Genomic DNA, 18,812 nt, shown 5'->3' on the forward strand with positions numbered 1-18,812 from the left:
CCTGTGCCCCTGCTGGGGCCTGAGGATTAGCCCAGTGAGGCGCAGTGAAAAGCGCTCTGTGGACGTGTCGTGGAGCATTAGGTGTCATCACGGTTATCCTTCCTCAGCCCACTCCGTCAGGCTTGATTTTGTCCATCAGTCAGTGGTTTTTGGAGCTCCTTTCTGTCTGGGTGATATCACCTGGGATGTGTGAGCAGAGAGAACTGAGGACAGTGTGTGTAGAAGGGAGAGGGGATCTGGTGGGGCTGGCAATCGGTGAGGACTCCCCGGAGGGGCTGAGGCTCAAGATGGATCTTGAGGACAGCCAGGATCAGAGAGGCCAGGAGGAGGGAAGGACAGGCCAGGGGAGGGAGATGGGTGAGCAAAGGAAGATGAGGAAGGGCAGAACTGCCAATGGCTGGGAGAGGGGGGTAGACGCTCCAGGACGGCCCAACCGCCTCAGAGAAGAGCCGCAGAGACTGGAGATGATGACCAATCCCAAAGAGCCACCAAGACCACCAAGAAGGGTCCAGGCCAGTGGGGAACCACCCTGAGCCTACGTGTACACAGCAAGATTGACAGGCACAGCGGGCAATCCTGGGGTACGGGAGGCAGGACAGGAGAGAGCCACGGGCCCCAGGGTGGGCTCCTGGGGGACAGGAGAGCTCGGAGGAGCTCCAGAGGAAGTGCCTTTTCATTCTTTAGCTTATCAGTGTGCTCCGTGGGGGTAAATCAGAGCTCAGGGAACCATCTCCATGAAATGATTCCTCCATTGCCCGTGATCCAGACAATCGCCTGGTGAGGTGGGCAGTCCCATCCCCATATCACTGGAGGTCAAGCAGCTTGCCTAGTGGCCCCAGTCGTTGGGGCAGCAGAGTTTCCTGAGGGGGACGGGGTTGGAGCAGAGAGCTCTGGAGCAGACCCTGAGATGCTCTGTCTCTCCCCAAAAGACGCTCCTCACAAGATGCTGGGGCAGGAGTGTGCCTTTCAGCCTCATCCCCGCCCTCTTTGTCAGGTCTCTCACACCTGGAGGTTTCAGTCTCCTAGCAGGGGACAGGTGGCCTGGGGATTTAGTTATGTCTAGAAAAGGTTCTGCAGAGTGGGTCAGCTACCTTTCATGCACACCTGACAATTGTGTCTACAGATTGTGACATACACTGCACCCTTCTTCTTTCCTTCCTTCCTGCCTTCCTTCTTTCCTCCCTCTCTTGCTCCCTCCCTTCCTTCTCTCTCATTCTTTCTTGCTTTCCTAACCATTTTATTACGGAAAATTTTAAACCTATATAACCATAGAGAGAACTGTATGTTGAACTCCCACGGATTCATCATCAGCTTTGACAATGATCAACCCAGGGCCAATCTTGTTTCATCTATAGCCCCGCCCACCCCCCATTTCCAAAATTATTTTGAGACAAATATCAGAAATCACATCATTTTATCTGGAAACATTTCAAGAAGTATCTCTAAAAGACTAAGACTTGTTAAAAAAAATCACAACTAAAAAAATATTAATTCCTTAATATCGTCAAATATCCAGAAAGTACTCAATTATCTCATAATTTTCTTTTCAGTTTGTTTGTTTGAATCAGGATCCAAGCACGTATCATACATTGCCATGGTTGATATAGCTCTTATTTTATGGTTTATCCTTTCATTAAAAAATATAAATATAAATATATTAAAAGTCTTACATTCCCTTTCTTAGATAAATGGTAGCATGTTATATACTTTTTAGCCTAATGAAACATCTGAAACATCACTCACAGGAACACAGGGAGAGCTCCCTCCTGCTCTTTTTGGGGGCGTAGTGCTGCATCGTGTGGACGTACCACAGCTCACTGCACCAGTCCCCTGCTGATGGACACGTGGGTCGTTTCCAGTCTTTTGCTGTAACAAATAGTGCTGCAATGAGCAGGTTAAGTCTTTTTATATTTTTGAAAGTGTATCTTTGGGACAGATTCCTGGAGGTGGGATTGCTATGTCAAAGGGCAAATGCTTACTGTCCTTTTGATAGATATTGCCAAGTCTCCCTTCCTAGGGTTGTACCATTTCACCTTCCCAGCCACAATGCATGATTGTGTCTGTTTCCTCACTAACAGATTATGTTGTCAAACTCTTGGATTTTTGTTAGGTGAAAAAGGGTATCTCAGGGTAGTTTGCATTTGCATTTGGGGAGGGTTTCGATACCAAGAAGTGAGCAGTCATTTTCTTACTTAGCCAGGCTTATAAAAGCCCCAGTCTGTACATGTGAATCCCCTCTGTACGTGTGAATGACTGTCAGAATGGGGTAGAACTGCTGAGCACAGATATGACTTCCGGGTTTGTCTTATTAAATTGTGTTTATCAACTCCATCTGCAGTCCTTATTCCTGCCAGTTACTCAGGTGAATGACAGCTCGATGTAACACGCTACCAGAAATGGCATTCCAGGCACAGGGCTTCAAGAAGAGCAGGGTCTCCCAGGGTCTGGGAAGATGGGAGGTACCCCACATGGGCAGCCGTGTCTGTCCACCATCTTGGAAGGCTTCCCACTGACTCAGGCCAGGGCCCAGTTTTAGGGAGGGGGGTCACTTTTCACATGCCTTCCTGCTATTCCAGCCAGAGTGCGGTGTGGTGGCTCCCCTGGGTTACTGCTAGATGGCTAGAGCACTTGGAAAAGGTGGTACAGAAGGCGAGAACTGGCAAGGATCTTGCCCACAGTGAGGACATGGTCCAGTGGGCAGATCCAGGACACTGAGTGAGGAGATGCTGTTGGTCATGACAGTTTTGTGAAGAACAGAACACCCTCTACTTTATCTACCCCTGCCCATCTCCCTGGTCTAACATCTTCTGCAAAGGATCCTGGGTCCCAGCTTTGCAATCCTGTGGCCCCATAGACATCTATTTGCAAGGAAAATGCCTCCCGGAAAAGAAGCCTGGGTCCTGTGGAATCCTGTGATTTCTGTGGGGCAGGCACGGACATCGGGGGTGGGGATTGCCCATAAGCTGGTGGAAGCCCACACACATGGGTTCCAAGGCTGGGCCAGGGAGGTGACTGTGCTGCATGTCTCCTGACCTGACAGCCCTATACAGGGGTGGAGACCTCATGGAGTAGAGGCCCACCAACCCAGAGGACAGGACCCAGAGGATTTTGGTGGAGTTATAGACACCTAACAGGATGGTCCCTCAGGGCATCAGTTCAGCTGAAAGACAGCATCTTGTGCAGTGGCATAGCTGGTAGGAAATCAGAAGCAGTCAGTCTTTGAGTTTCAGTCTGATTTCAGTCTTTAAGTGGCCATTTCATCCTATGGGAGATATGGTAGATGGAAAGATTGGAGATGTCATCATTCCAGGCCTTGCCATGACTTGACAGTGATGCAGGGATGGTTTTTGGTCAGAAGCAATTACTAAAGGAATTTTTTAAGTGCAATATCATTAGCAATTAGGTTATACCAGAGTCACTAAGAGGTAGGAAAAAGGTCAATATAATTTGTCTGCTTACTGGTGGCCAGTCAGCGTACCTGCCCTGGAACATGCTCACAAAAGTACTGAAGTGGGAAGTGGGGCAGGTTATCTGACAAGCTGGGCAACCATGAGCAGCCATCGCCAAGTTTTGGATGGAAGACAGGTGTAGACAGATTCTTGACCCTCACGGTATTTGTTTTCGGTAGGCCTGTTGGGCCAGTGGCTGGGTGGAAGCGGTCAAGGTTTGTTTGTTTCTTAATTACTTCTCTTGAGCAGTCTTGGTGTGCTTGGGCCTTTAGGGTGTGAGACTTAACAGAAGATTTATAAATTTTGTGTTTTGACTTTGATGATATTCTCAAAATATATTTTTGGCTAGTAATAAATTTGAAAAAAATATGAATTATATATATTCACAACTTTCCCCACTTCCCTGCCTTGTAAGGAAGATCATGGTCTTGTATACTTAACCCTGGGCCTCCTTATGGAACTATTCAGAGATTCTGGGTGGACGGGAGGGTTGGAGGTGGCCCCGAAGGGCTGACTTCATGGACAGAGAAAGAGAAGGCAGCTGCCCTTGGAAGAAGAGCGGCAACTAGAAAAAGGTGAGGGAGGGAGGTGCGGTGAGGAGGCGGGGCCTGGCACAGAGTTAAGGACTTTTCAGAAGTAATGGTTATGACCACGCATAGGCTTTGTGCTGAGTATAGGACCCGGGGTAAGATGTGACTCCACTGGGTCTTCGTTTTCAGCAGGGAATGAGATTTAGAGAGGTTTTGTGACCTGCTTGAGGTCATGCGGGTGGAGTGGCAGGGCTGGGGACTGATTTGTGTCTGGCTCTGTCTGACCCCAAAGCCCAGGGTCTTAACCCCCTATTGTCTCCTCAGTGAGGCATGATTTCTGGGCATCTTGGCACGCCGGGTCTGATAAATAAGCCCACAGAAGAAAATCCCAGCGAGGAAATAAGTCTCCCAAGTCATCGTCAATGTGGAAGCAGAACTTTAACCCCCATGTGAATGAAAGTACAGGGCATATATTCTAAGCAGAAAAATCTATAAACAGTTAAAGATTAATGTACCTTAGTGAGGCTCCAGCCAGATTTAAAAAGAACAAATCATGCCAGACCAATGTTTTTGTGTTCTTGAGGTAGAATTATACAATGAAGAGATGAAAGGGAAGCAGCTGGTCAAACACACATTGATTTCTAGGAAGCACGTGACCGAGGCCTCGGAGGACTTCCCTGAGTGTGAATACAGATCAGGGCCAGAACTGACCCATCATGCGGGAGGGGGCCTTCAGAGGAGGACTGCAGGGGTGGGGTGGGCCGAGCTCACCCGGTGAGTTCAGGGCCAGCCTCAAGGCCTCAGTCTCTGCCCTACCTCCTTAGAAGCAGTGGAGGGTAAACACACTTTTTAGGCAGCTTGTGGAGGGTTTATGCTTCCTGAACAGGAATAAATGGGCCAAGAGCTCACTGATTCGGGGACATGTATAGCATTATAATCGTCTTTATAAAGACCCTTCTCATCTGTGACCTTCCTTCCTGTGACCCTGCCCACTGCCTCTGGATTGATAGGGTCCAGTGGAGTGAACAGAGCTGGGTTTTAGAGTCAGACTGGTTTTGAATCCCAGGCCCACCATTTCCTAGTTGTGTGGTCTTGGATAAGTCACTTAATGTCTCTGAGCCATCACCTCTTAGGGTAGTTTTGAGGAGTCTGCCACACACACCCTCAATAAATTCTAGTTTCCTTCTCTTCCTTGTCATTTGAGGCCCTTGACCATCTGACCTCAACGTCTTTTCCCAGCCCTATACTCCTTTCCCTTCCAGTCACCCTCCTGTGCTGGTAGCTTTGTCTTCTGAGCCCTCACAGCCAAGCCTGATTCCCGTGAATCCCCCAGCCCAAATATCTCCCTCTCCTCCTTCTCTGCCACCCATCAAAGTCCTCATGTTCCAGTTTCACCATGGTCTCTTCCCTGAACTCCGAGAGCGCTGGGAAATCCCAGTCATCTAGTTTTTGCCCGCACTGCCTCAGGTAGACAGAGCTCTTTCTCTTGTGTGTACACTTTTGTCCACCTGCTTCAGCTCCTTCAATGGGACTGTTGGTGCTTTGTGGCCAGTGACTGCGTCTGACAGTTCTCTATATTCCTCGCAGCACCTGGTCATGAGCTGGACACACAGTGACAAGAGCTCAGGGGACATTCACCAAGAGAACTGGGGAAGTGCCAAAGCTACAGGTTTACAGATCCTTTTAGGAAACACTTACTGAGCACCTAGCAGGTGCCTGGGACGGGGCTAGATGCTGAGGAGGCTGCCGTGAGTGAGACATGACCCTAAGGAAGTTAGTCTAGTGGGAGACAGAAACGTAAGAAGTAGAGGCTTGTACAAAGTGCTTCAAGGACTAGACGGCAGTCGAGCACAGGGACAAAGTGTAGAAGGATGACTGGCCATTTGCCTGACCGAGGGTGGAAGGGAAATCCCAGGAGGGAAGGGTGCGTGCTAAAGCAGAGAGGTGGGGGAAGGCCTGGCGTCTTCAGGGAAAGTGGGATGATCCAGTGTGGCCTTGGCATGGCTAAGGGGAGCCGTGGGGGCAGGAGAGATGGCTGGTCTCACACAGGGGAGAACGTGTGGGAGAGACAAGTGGGGCCAAACCATGGAGAACCTTATATGCTGTAACAAGCTATTTGGACTGTATCCTGTAGAAAATGAGGAGGCACTGAAAAGTTTAAGTACAGGAGTGTCACCCTGAGGGAAAGGAGGAAAGCAGAGACACGCAGGCATGGCCACAGGCCCTGGGAGGGAGCCTCTGTGCAAGCCAGCCAGCCCACAACAGAGCATATAGTGGGACGCAGTGGGTGACTCATCCTGTCTGCCAGGACATTGCAAGGACTGTACAGTGGCAAGCACAGTTGTCCTGTTTCTGTGTCACCATGCCCTGGGCTCCAGGGATGAGTAGAATGTGAAAGTTATCTGCCCACCTATCCCCAAATCCGCCATCTATCTAAACAACCTCCTTTCATCCACCAGCTAACACACCGCCACAGAATGTACCCAACCACCTACTCTTCACCCATCTACCCCCTCACGATTCATATGCAGCATTGCCCACCCACCCAGCCATCCTTCTGTGCATCTTTCCAACCATCTATCCATCTTTACTTTAAAACAGAGTTTTCACTTCGAGGCATGAGTAGGAACATAAGTGGAGCAGAGAAATGCTTGACATCTATGGTAGACTGCAAAAGTAACCATAATATACAACAGTTTGTAGCTCCTCACATCAAGAGATGGGGGATATTTACCCACCCCTTGAATCTGGGCTGGCCTCATGTCTTCCTTTGACTAGTAGAATTCGTGGCAGAATTAATGTTGTACCAGTTCTGAGCAAGGCCTCCAGAAGCCTTTCGGCTTTTGCTTTCATACTCTTGGAACACTGCCGCCCACCTCCAACTGAACGAGCCTGGCTGGTCCAGTGGATGATAAGAGATGCATGGCCCAGTTGCTCCTGTTGCCCCAGCCAACAACCAGTCAGCCACCATACATGTAAATGAGCCCAGCCAAGAGCAGCTGATAGTGGCCCAGACGCACCCAGCTAACTGCTAGATTCATGAGAAATAATAAATGGTTCCTGTTTTAAGCCACCAAGTTTTGGAGTGATTTGCCTCACAACAAAAGCTAACTGATACGAAGACTCAAGGGAGTAGCATATTCAGAATCCTGACCATCTGCACTTAAAAGACTTCAACCTGCACTCAGGCTCCCAGGGCCCCGGCCAAGGCACTTGCTTTTATATTTCCTGGTAGACCAGTAAGTGGATGTGGAGTGGCCCCAGACAAGACGTGGTAGCCTTAGAATAGCTGGTGATAAGCATCAAGGAACAGCAAAAGGATTTCCTTTCCACAAGGCCTGATGAAGATGATCCCACCCACTGTCTGAGCGCTCATGAGACAACATGTTGCACGTGTCATCGACCACACTATGGCGTAGGTATTCTTATCACTCTTTTACAGATATAAACAATGAAGTTTGGAGAGATCAAGTAATGGCCTCAAGGCCACAAAGTTTGCTTTTTTTATTGAGTTCATAATAATTCACTTCACTGTGAAATTTCAGTTGTACATTATTTCTTGTCAGTCACCACATAAGTGCTCCCCTTCACCGCCTGTGCCCACCCTCCACTCCCCTTCCCCTGGTAACTACTGAACTGTTTTCTTTGTCCATGTGTTTGTTTATATTCCACCTATGAGTGAAATCATCTGGTGTTTGTCTTTCTCAGTCTGGCTTATTTTGCTTAGCATAATTCCCTCCAGGTCCGTCCATGTTATTGCAAATGGGATGATTTTGTCTTTTTTTATGGCTGAGTAGTATTCCATTGTATGTACATACCACATCTTCTTTATCCAATCATCAGTCGATGGGTACTTGGATTGTTTCCTTGTCTTGGCTATTGTGAATAGTGCTGCTATGAACATAGGGGTACATATGTTACTTTGGATTGTTGATTTCAAGTTCTTTGGGTAGATACCCAGTAGTGGGATAGCTGGGTCATATGATAGTTCTATTTTTAGTTTTTTGAGGAACCTCCATACTGTTTTCCATAGTGGCTGCACCAGTTTGCATTCCCACCAGCAGTGTACGAGGGTTACCTTTTCTCCACACCCTCTCCAATATTTGTTATTTTTAGTCTTAGTGATTATAGCCATTTTAACAGGTGAAAGGTGGTATCTTAGTGTAGTTTTGATTTGCATTTCCCTGATGATTAGTGATGTTGAACGTCTTTTCATATATTTATTGGCAATCTGTATTTCTTCTTTGGAAAAATGTCTGTTCATATCTTCTGCCCATTTTTTGATCGGGCTGTTTGTTTTTTTATTGCTCAGTTGTGTGAGTTCCTTATATATTATGGAGATTAACCGCTTGTCAGATATATGATTTGCAAATATTTTCTCCCAATTGATGGGTTGTCTTTGTTTTGATCCTAGATTCTTTTGCCCTGCAGAAGCTCTTTAGTCTGCTGAAGTCCCACTTATTTATTTTTTCTTTCGTTTACCTTGTTGGAGAAGACATGGTATTTGAAAAGATCCTTTTAAGTTTGATGTCAAAGAGTGTACTACCTATCTTATCTTCCAGGAGTTTTATGGTTTCAGGACTTATCTTCAAGTCTTTGATCCATTTTGAGTTTACTTTTGTGTATGGCGTGAGATAATGGTCTACTTTCATTCTTTTGCATGTGGCTGTCCAGTTTTCCCAACACCATTTACTGAAGAGACTAGCTTTTCTCCATTGTATGTTCTTGGCACCTTTGTAAGTTGATTTTGTACCCTGAAACTTTACTGTAGTTATTAATTATTTCTAATAGTTTTCTGATGGGTTCTTTAGGGTTTTCTATATATAAGATCATGTCATCTGCAAACAGTGAGAGTTTCACTTCTTGACTACTTATTTGGATTCCCTTTATTCCTTTCTCTTGCCTAATTGCTCTGGCTAAAACCTCCAGTACTATGTTGAATACGAGTGGTAACAGTGGGCATCCTTGTGTTGTTCCTGTTCTCAGAGGGATGGCATTCAGTTTTTCCCCTTTGAGTATGATGTTGGCTGTGGGTTTGTCATATATGGCTTTTATTATGTTGAGGTAATTTCCTTCTATCCCCATTTCGTTAAGAGTTTTTATCATAAATGGCTGTTGGATCTTGTCAAATGCTTTCTCTGCATCTATTGAGATGATCATGTGGTTTTTACTCCTAATTTTGTTAACGTGGTGTATCACATTGATTGATTTGTGGATGTTGAACCATCCCTGAGTCCCTGGTATAAATCCCACTTGATCATGATGTATGATCCTTTTGATGTATTGCTGAATTCGGGTTGCCAATATTTTGTTGAGGATTTTTGCGTCTATGTTCATCAGCGATACTGGCCTGTAGTTTTCCTTTTTTGTGTTGTCCTTGTCAGGCCTTGGTATCAGAGTGATGTTGGCTTCATAGAATGCATTAGGAAGTGTTCCGTCTTCCCTAATTTTTTGGAATAGCTTGAGAAGGATAGGTATTAAATCCTCTCTGAAAGTTGGTAGAATTCCCCAGGGAAGCTGTCTGGTCCTGGGCTTTTATTTTTGGGGATGCTTTTGATTACTGTGTCAATCTCTTTACTTGTGATTGGTCTATTCAGATTCTCTATTTCTTCTTGATTCAGCTTTGGGAGGTTGTAAGAGTCTAAGAATTTATCCATTTCCTCTAGATTGTCCATTTTGTTGGCATATAGTTTTTCGTAGTAGTCTCTTATAACCTGTTGCATTTCTGTGGTATCTCTTGTTATTTTTCCTCTTTCACTTCTAGTTTTATTTATCTGAGCTTTCTCTCTCTTTTTTCTGTATGTCTGGTTTGAGGTTTGTCTGTTTTATCTTTATCTTCTCAAAGAACCAGCTCTTTGTTTCATTGATCCTTTCTACTGCATTTTTTGTTTCACTAGCATTTATTTCTGCTCTGCTTTTTATTATTTCTCTCCTTCTGCTGACTTTGGGCTTTGTTTGTTCTTCTTTTTCTAATTCAGTTAGGTGTAGTTTGAGATTGCTTATTTGGGGTTTTTCTTGTTTGTTAAGGTGAGCCTGTATTGTGATGAATTTCCCTCTTAATTAGCTGCATCACATACGAGTTGGTATGGTGTGTTTTCATTTTCATTTGTCTCCAGATATTTTTTGATTTCTCCTTTAATTTCTTCACTGATCCATTGCTTGTTCAATAGCATCTTGTTCAGTCTCCACATCTTTGCCCCTTTCTCAGCTTCTTTCTTGTAATTAATCTCTAGCTTTATAGTATTGTGATCAGAAAAAATGCTTCTTATTATTTCAATCTTCTTAAATTTATTGAGGCTTGCCTTTTTTCCCAACATATGGTCTATCCTTGAGAATGTTCCGTGCACACTTGAGAGAAATGTGTATTCTGCTGTCTTTGGATGGAGTGTTCTATATATGTCTATTAAGTCCATCTGCTCTAGCTTTTCATTTCATTCCACTGTTTCCTTGTTGATTTTCTGTCTGGATTATCTATCCATTGGTGTTAGTGGAGTGTTGAGGTCCCTTACTATTATTGTGTTATTATTAATATTTTCTTTCAGGTTTGTAAATAGTTGCTTTATGTACTTTCGTGCTCCTGTGTTGGGTGCATAGATATTTATGAGTCATTTCTTCTTGATGGAGTGTCCCTTTGATCATTATATACTGCCCCTCTTTGTCTCTCTTTGCGTGTCTTATCTTGAAGTCTACTTTGTCTGATATAAGTATTGTGACACCTGCTTTCTTTTCTTTGCCATTAGCTTGGAGTATCGTCTTCCATCCCTTCACTCTGAGCCTGTGTTTGTCATCGGAGCTGGGATGTGTTTCCTGGAGGCAGCATATTATTGGGTCTTGTTCTTTAATCCATCTTGCCACTCTGTGTCTTTTTATTGGAGAATGCAATCCGTTTACATTTAGGGTGATTATCGATATATGAGGGCTTAATGCTGCCATTTTATCACTTGTTTTCTGGTTCTCCTGCATTTCCTTTGTTTCTTGTCCTGTGTATTTTGGTCTACCAGTTGAGTTATGCAGTTTTTTTATGTTGCGTTTCTTTGTTTTCTCCTTATTTATTATTTGTGTCTCTGTTCTGTTTTTTTGTTTAGTGGTTACCCTGAGATTTGTATTCAAGATCTCATGGATAAGATAGTCCCTTTTCTGATGGGTTCTTATTTCCTTAGACTAAACCGATTCAGTCCCTTTCCTCTTCCCCTCCTAAGTTGTTTTTCTCACATCTTATTCCATCTTGTGTTATGAGTTTGTGGTTAAAATGACAAGATTATCTTTGTTTTTGGTGTTTTCTTTCTCTGTCTTTAATGCTATACTTGAGTATTTGCTTTCCTGCTCTGATTCTGTCTACCTATTTATCTCCTTACTCCATGCTTTGTAACCCCTTTCTCCCTTTTTTTTTCCAGGATGAGGGCCTTCTTGAGGATTTCTTGTAGCGGGGGCTCTCATGGCTATGAACTCCCTTACCTTTTGTTTGTCTGGGAAAGTTTTTACTTCTCCATCATATCAAAGGATATTTTTGCTGGATAGAGTATTCTTGGCTGAAAGTTTTTGTCCTTCAAAGACTTGAATATGTCATTCCAGTCTCTCCTAGCCTGTAAGGTTTCTGCAGAGAAATCTGCTGAAAGCCTCATAGGGGTTCCTTTGTAGGTTACTTTCTTCTGCTTCGCTGCCCTTAATATTTTTTCTTTGTCATTCACTTTTGCCAGTTTCACTACTATAAGCCCTGCAGGAGGTCTTTTTACATTGACATATTTAGGAGATCTGATAGCCTCTTCCACATGGATTTCCATTTCCTTCCCTAGGTTTGGGAAGTTCTCTGCTATTATTTCTTTGAACAAGCTTTCTGCTCCATTGTCCTTCTCTTCTCCTTCTTGAATTATACATATAATTCTTACGTTGCATTTCCTAATTGAGTCAGATATTTCTCAGAGACTTTCTTCATTTCTTCTTAGTCTTAGTTCTGTCTCCTCTAGCTGGAGAATTTCAACATGTCTATCCTCAATTATGCTGCTATGCTCCTCTATGATGTCTGCTGGAGCGTTCAGGCAATCCATATTTTGTTTTATTGTTTCCATCGTGTCTTTCATTTCTAATATTTCTGATCGATTCTGCTTTATAGTTTCAGTCTCTTTTGTGAAGTAGCTCCTGAACTCGTTAAATTGTTCCTTGACATTCTAACTTGTTGAATTTTTTGATGACAGCTATCACGAATTCTTTGTTATTTAGATTACATATTTCTGTGTCCTCGGGACTGATTTCTGGGTACTTGTCATTTTCTCTCTGGTCTGGAGATCTAATATAATGTTTGATATTGCTAGAGGGAGTGGCTCTGTTTTTTTGCATCCTCGTGTTATTTTTGTCACAGTTACCGCCTATTGTTACTGGGTGGGGGTTAAGAGCCACGTATTCTGAGCCCTCTGCTTTCAGCTGAAATCCCAGGCACTGGATCCATTGCTGGGAGGTGCAGGGAAGGGTACTTTCTCCTGTGTGCTCTCAGGGTTTTCTCCCTCTGCTCTCGCTATCTGATCTCCTGGGCTGTTGGCTTTATAAGGTCACCCCCCCCGTGAAAGCTCTCCCTCCAGTAGAGGGCTTTTCTCTAGACTGCAAGGGCCCTTGGGGATACTTGATGCTTGCACAAACAGACATTCCCTCCTCCATTCCTTCCCTTTTGGAGGCCTCCCACGGTCCTGATCGCAATCTTTAGGGAGGGGAGTGAAGTTTTCTCTTACCTCATTCCACTCCTCCGAGGGGGCTCCAGCCTCTCCGCCTCCATCATATGGCTGTGTGGGTCTCTCTGACGTTTTTTTGTGTTGTGTTTGGATGTCCTCTGTTGGAGTATGAATGACCTTTTCATTGTATGTTGGGAGAGATTACTGGGAAAGCTTACTCCACCATGATGCTGACATCACTCCAAGGCCACAAAGTTTTAAGTCAAAAAACTGTGATTCTAACCCAGTTCTGTGTGACCCTGAAGCCTGCGCCCTTTTCTGTTATTGCTGCTCTCTGGAGTCATTTCTTTGGGTCGCTTCCCTGGAGACATGGGGTAGGTTTCCATCTTTGTTGAATTCCCACCTTTCAGTTAGTTCTTTCTGTCAGTCTGGGTCCAGCTAAGGAACTAAGGGAACCATTTTTTTTGGACCTCTGGATGACTGGGCAACCACAGTGGATCTGAGGGCCAGTGGGCACAATGCAGCTTGCAGCAGAGAGAAGCCAGGAGCAAGAAAGGAGTTTTGGAGAGGAAAGGGGTGATGAAACAGGAATGCAGTTCGTCAACTTTGGACTAAGGGTTGGGCTGAGATGCCCAGTGTACCACTGAGAATCCACGCAGTGGGCTGGAGACCTCGAGAGTCCAACTGAGAATTGGTCTGGAAATGTGCCCACCCCCACCACCCACAGGCCATTCCAGTCTTTCCAGGTTAGACAGTTGAATGGATTTCTCTTCATTGACTTTCTGACCTTTCTCTGCTTCAGAGGGACAGAGAAGCCCCTTGCCAGCCTCAGTCTCCAATACAAAGTGATACCAACATGAGCCGGGAGCTCAGAGAAGTGGAGGTCCCTGTGGACCAGAGTGAGGGGGGAGGGCTTTCTGGAAGGCTTGGAGCTCGAGAGGATCCCAAGGAATACGTGGTATTCAGGGAGGCTTAGAGGAGAGGGAAGGGCATTCCAGGTTAGAGAAATGGCTCTCGCGAAAGTTGTGGGTTGGAAAAGATCTCAAGCCATCCAGAGGAGAGGGTTCGTGGATGAGCAATCAGAGAACAGACAGGAGTGAAAGGGAGTGACTGGACTTGGAAGCTCAAATGCTGACTGAGAAGAAGAGCCTTTTTCCTTGAGGTGATGGGAGGATGCTGAATGTTTCTGACACCAGAGTGACAGCAGCCCAATATGCAGATATTCTAGGAGGAATTATCCCTGGGGCAGGAGTGAAGGACAGTGCACTCCATCCTCTAAAAGCCCTACGAGGTTCGGCAAGCTGCTGGCCGCCTCAGGACACATCATCCACATTTCTTCTTTCTTCTCCTGACTCTCAGATAGTGTCTCCCAAGGAAAGACTGCTTGTCTCAGAGTCCTGGGGCTTTGTTAAAACCCAGATTCCTGGACCCACTCCAACTTCCTGAATCACAGTCTGGGTGAGCCCAGAAAATGGCACCTTTACCAAGCTCTCCAGGCAATTCTTATGCTCCCTGCATTTTGAAGCCCTGACCCCTGGCATCTTTACTGCTTGGTGGTCCTGCCCCCTTCCCTGCACCCTGAGCCTGGCACTAGAGAATTGCTGGGTGTACACTGGATGCAGGGGCTCTCCTAAAAGTCTGGGAGCAATCTGACGGTGGGGCCTCGACTTTCCTTCCTCTATCAGCAGGAGCTCATAGCTGTCTGTTAGTCATTACTATAATGAGGGAGGACAGCATGAGCCTGGTGACATTTGGGAGAGCTAAGAATTTTCTAAAATCATTTCCACATTCTGGCTCACTGTTAACACAGATGTGAATGTTTGGGCTTGGCCTGGTTATTCCAGGAAAACAATATTGCTCATCATGGACACCATCACCGTTGTCCACCACTGCCTTCCCCATGGCAGGCTTTCCAGCTGGACCGTGGTCTTGTCCTCTCATTCACTCACTGAGGGTTTGAGTTAGTCTTCCTTCCTTCTTTCTCCTTCCTCTCTCTCTCCTCTTCCTCCTCCTCGTCCTCCATCTTCTCCTCTCTTCCTCTCCACCTCTCTCCCCCTCCCAACCCCCGTCTCTGTCCCTCTCCCTACCCCTCTCTCCGTTGCAAGCAAAGAAACAAATTCTGGAGAACTTAAGAAAACAAGCAAATTTACTGGAAGGATTACCAAGGGCTCACAGAATTTTGGGGAGGGAAATAGAAAAACAACTGGTTAGGACATGGCCACCAGGAGAAACTCCAGCCACTTTTAGTTGTCGCTGTGTTTTAGATTTAAATTGGGGGGGGGGGGGAGTGAACATCTGGGTATGCCCTACCAGACTGAATCCAGTGAGGAAGAGAAGTCCTTAGAAGGAACTTGGGTGCTGTTAGGAAGAGGGAGTGGATGCCAGCCTTGACCAGACCACCCGGATGTCCACTCCACGGGGTGCTGAGTCAATTCCAACACAGCCCCTGTCCTCACGGGGTGCACAGTCAGGCTGGGGAGACAGCCATGGAAACGGGCCAGCAGGGTGAGTGGGGCTGTGACGGGGGGACATGCAGGGGCTGGGGGTGGGGGGAGCATAGAGAGGTTCTCCCCAGCTTTGGTGGGAGGGAGGTGAGGGAAAGATGTGAGGAATGGTCTCCGGACAACGTGATATCTTGAGATCCAAGGGAAATTCACACCTCACAAACATCCATTTGTACAATCTTGCCATCCTTCTGCCCAGAAGCCAGTTGAGTTTTGACCAAGTTGGGGCTCCCAGAGAGGCTGTGGGAGTTGAGACAAGGCTCTGGGGCTGTTGCGGAGGATTGGGACCCCATGCCTGGCTCAAGGACCCATGTCTTGTGCTTGATGCAGCCTCTGGGGAAGGAAGACCCTGGTTCCTCTGCAGGATTAGCCTGAAGGTGACTGGACACCAGTCCAGTTGCAGTCCATTTACTCTGCATCCCCCCTCACCCCTAAGTATGGAAGCCAGCTCCCTAGACCCACACTCACTGAAGCACAAGGGGGAGCTCCCTCTAGCTTCTGTTCAACCCACTGTTGGCCCAGCTCCGTCTGCCCATAGTGTAGGGACGAGTAGAGATGGAATGACTGACACCCAGGTGCCATCCTGCCCATTCCTCCCCTTCTCCCTCCAGAGGCCTCTCTCTTCCACCAGCATCTCTTCCTATTGCACCACCTCCAACAAAACAGGAGCAAGAGGGGGTGCACACAAACTGTGGGGGTTACTCCGTGATTTTGTGGGCGCCTACCTGAGTCTTGGAAGTGTGCATCACTTCCTCCCTGCCTACCCACCCTCCGCCCTTACAGAAACATCACTGCAACATGGACCGGTGGACAAGTCCACCCTGGGCCAGTGAGTCTGTCTCTGGGAATCCGGAATTGTGACACCAAGACGCCACTGAGACGAGAGGTTAAGGTGAGAGGTCGCATAGGCACAGGTGTGATGGCTGCTAGCTGACGAGCAGCGGCTGAGGAGCGCAGAAGCCTGTCTGGCGGTGGTGTGGGGGGGGGAGGGGAAGTGTGAGGGGAAGAGGAGGAGGGGGAGAACAAGGGGGGGAGGAAACTTCAATTTCTGCTTTCCTTCCTGTTTCTTTTGATCCCCGTATATATGTCCTGTCTTTGGGTCTTTCCTATTCCCGACATCCTTACGACACTGGTGTCCCCATGTCTCGTATTTAGGCTAGTCTGAGGAGCTCCTGTTTACCAAGAAGAAAAAAGAATCCTGATTAAGGCACCAGCAAACACCAGGAACAATGTTCGCCTACAAATTTCTGTCTCTTGATGGTGAGAGATTCCTGCGATTCTTCAGTGCAGATTATCTACTCAAGTAAAGGGATGGATATTGCTTCGGCATGTACAGAAGACAATGAAGGTGAGTCCCTACAAGGAATAAGGAAATGGGAATTTCAGCAGCTCTATATGAATCTGCTTTTTTTGAAATAAAGTTTCAATTTACTTAAAAAAAATATCTAGTGTCTACAATCTGGTAACATTGATTAGAATAAAAAGTACACATCTCATTTGACCCAGCAAGACCACTCCTGGGAACCTATCCCACAAAAACACAGGTGTGTAAGGGCTTATGTATGGGGGTGTTGAGTGAAGCATTGTTTGTAGCAGGAAAAAAACTGGGAAGAAAATTTTAGATAGGAACTTCCTGAACTGCTCCTTCAAGTACTATGTTCCACATAGTATTAAGTGTATGCATGTAAAAAGGACTGGGTGTGCGAGCATGCTTCAAAAACACTGATTTATACAAAGTTAAGCAGATATGTTTACCATGGGCTTCTCAGAGCTACTAAGATGCTTTTTCAGATATTACTATTATTATTATTTTAAAGATTGGCACCTGAGCTAACATCTGTTGCCAATCTTTATTTTTTTTCTTCTTCTCCCCAAAGCCCTCCAGTACATAGCTGTATATTCTAGTTGTCGGTCCTTCTGGTTGTGCTATGTGGGACGCCACCTCAGCGTGGCTTGATGAGTGGTGCCTTGTCTGTGCCCAGGATCCGAACCAGCAAAACCCTGGGCTGCCGAAGCCGGACATGCGAACTTAACCACTCAGCCACAGGGCCGGCCCCCAGATATTATTTGATGAAATATTTATTGAGCACCCACCATGAGCCAGGAGCTGCGCTGTGGAAAAAGAGCAATGATCAAGATAAACTGTTGCTTTCGGGGAACTTGGAGTCACCATCAAATCAGTAATTTCAAGAGTGACAAGACTCTCTTACAAAAGAGAAGGGCGGGGAGCCAGGCGTCCACTGGGCAAATCCAACTTGATGGGGACTTGGAGAGGGCTTCCTGGAAGAAGTGACTTGGGGCAGAGAACTGAAAAAGACATGGAAATTAGCCCAAAGAAGGGGAGAAGGGAGACAGCATGCCAGGTGGAGGGAACCACATATGCAAAAGCACTGAAGAGAAAAAGGATGGGTCTGAGAAACTGGAAAAAGCCAGTGTGGCTGGAGCAGAGGGTGAAGAAGGCGAGGCCAGAGTGGGAGGCTGCAGGGGGTGGGCAGGCCACCTCAGGAGAAGTCAGGTGTTCACTCCACGGGCAAGCAAAAGAAGCTCGAAAGGATTTTCTTTTATTTGCAGTGAAAGATTCGCCCTGAGCTAACATCTGTTGCCAATCTTCCTCTTTTTTTCCCCTTTCTCAAAGCCCCAGTGCATGGTTGTGTACCCTAGCTGTAAGTCCTTCTAGTTCTTCTGTGTGGGACACTGCCACAGCACGGCAACTGACAGACGGGTGGTGTGGTCCTGCAACTGGGAACCGTACCCAGGCTGCCAAAGTGGTGAGAGCGCCAAACTTCAGCCACTAGGCCATCACCGCTGGCTCTCAGAAGGTTTTTCTAAAACACCTTTATTGGGGTATGATTTAAATACCACAACATTTGCCCATTTTATGGGCACAGTGTGATGAGCTTTAGTAAATTTGTACAGCTGTGCAACCACCACCGCTGTCTAGTTGTAGAACAATCTATCACCCCAAAAGTTCCCTTGTGCCCACGTGCAGTCCACCCCCACTCCCATCCTCAGGCAATCACTGGTCTGCTTTCTGCCTCCATAGTTTTGCCTTTTCTAGAAATTCCACATAAATGGAATCAGACAGCGTGTCGTCTTCTATGTCTGGCTTCTTTCACTTGGCGTGTTTTTGAGATTCATCCACTTTGCTGCAGTACCTATCTCTAGTTCCTCCTTTTCATTGCTGAATAGTATTCCACTGCATGGATAGAATACATTTGCTTATCCATTCACCAATTGAGGGGCATCTGAATTTTCTCCATTTTTGGCTATAAAGAATGATGTTGCTATAAACATTCATATACATGTCTGAGCGGACACGTTTTCATCTCTTTTGGGTGAATACCCAGGAGTGGAATTGCTGGATTGAGTTTAACTGTTCCAGTGGATGCGAAGTAGCATCTCATCGTGGTTCTCTAAAGACTAACGGTGCCGAGCATGTCTTCTGGGCTTGTCACCACATCTCTTCTTTGGTGAAGTGTCTTGTTTCCGGGCTTCCACACTTGGTGACTTGCTTGAAAGACTCACAGGACTCAGATGCAGTTGCACTCACGGCAGTGGGTCATTACACTGAAGGGTCACACGGCCGGACTAGTGAGGGAAAAGACGCACCAGGTGGAGTCTGGGGGAGCCCAGACGAAGGCTTCTAAAATGCTCCCTCCTGGGGTGGGG

This window comes from Equus caballus, chromosome 16 (genome assembly GCF_041296265.1).
Source record: "Equus caballus isolate H_3958 breed thoroughbred chromosome 16, TB-T2T, whole genome shotgun sequence".
NCBI classification, from domain to species: domain Eukaryota; kingdom Metazoa; phylum Chordata; class Mammalia; order Perissodactyla; family Equidae; genus Equus; species Equus caballus.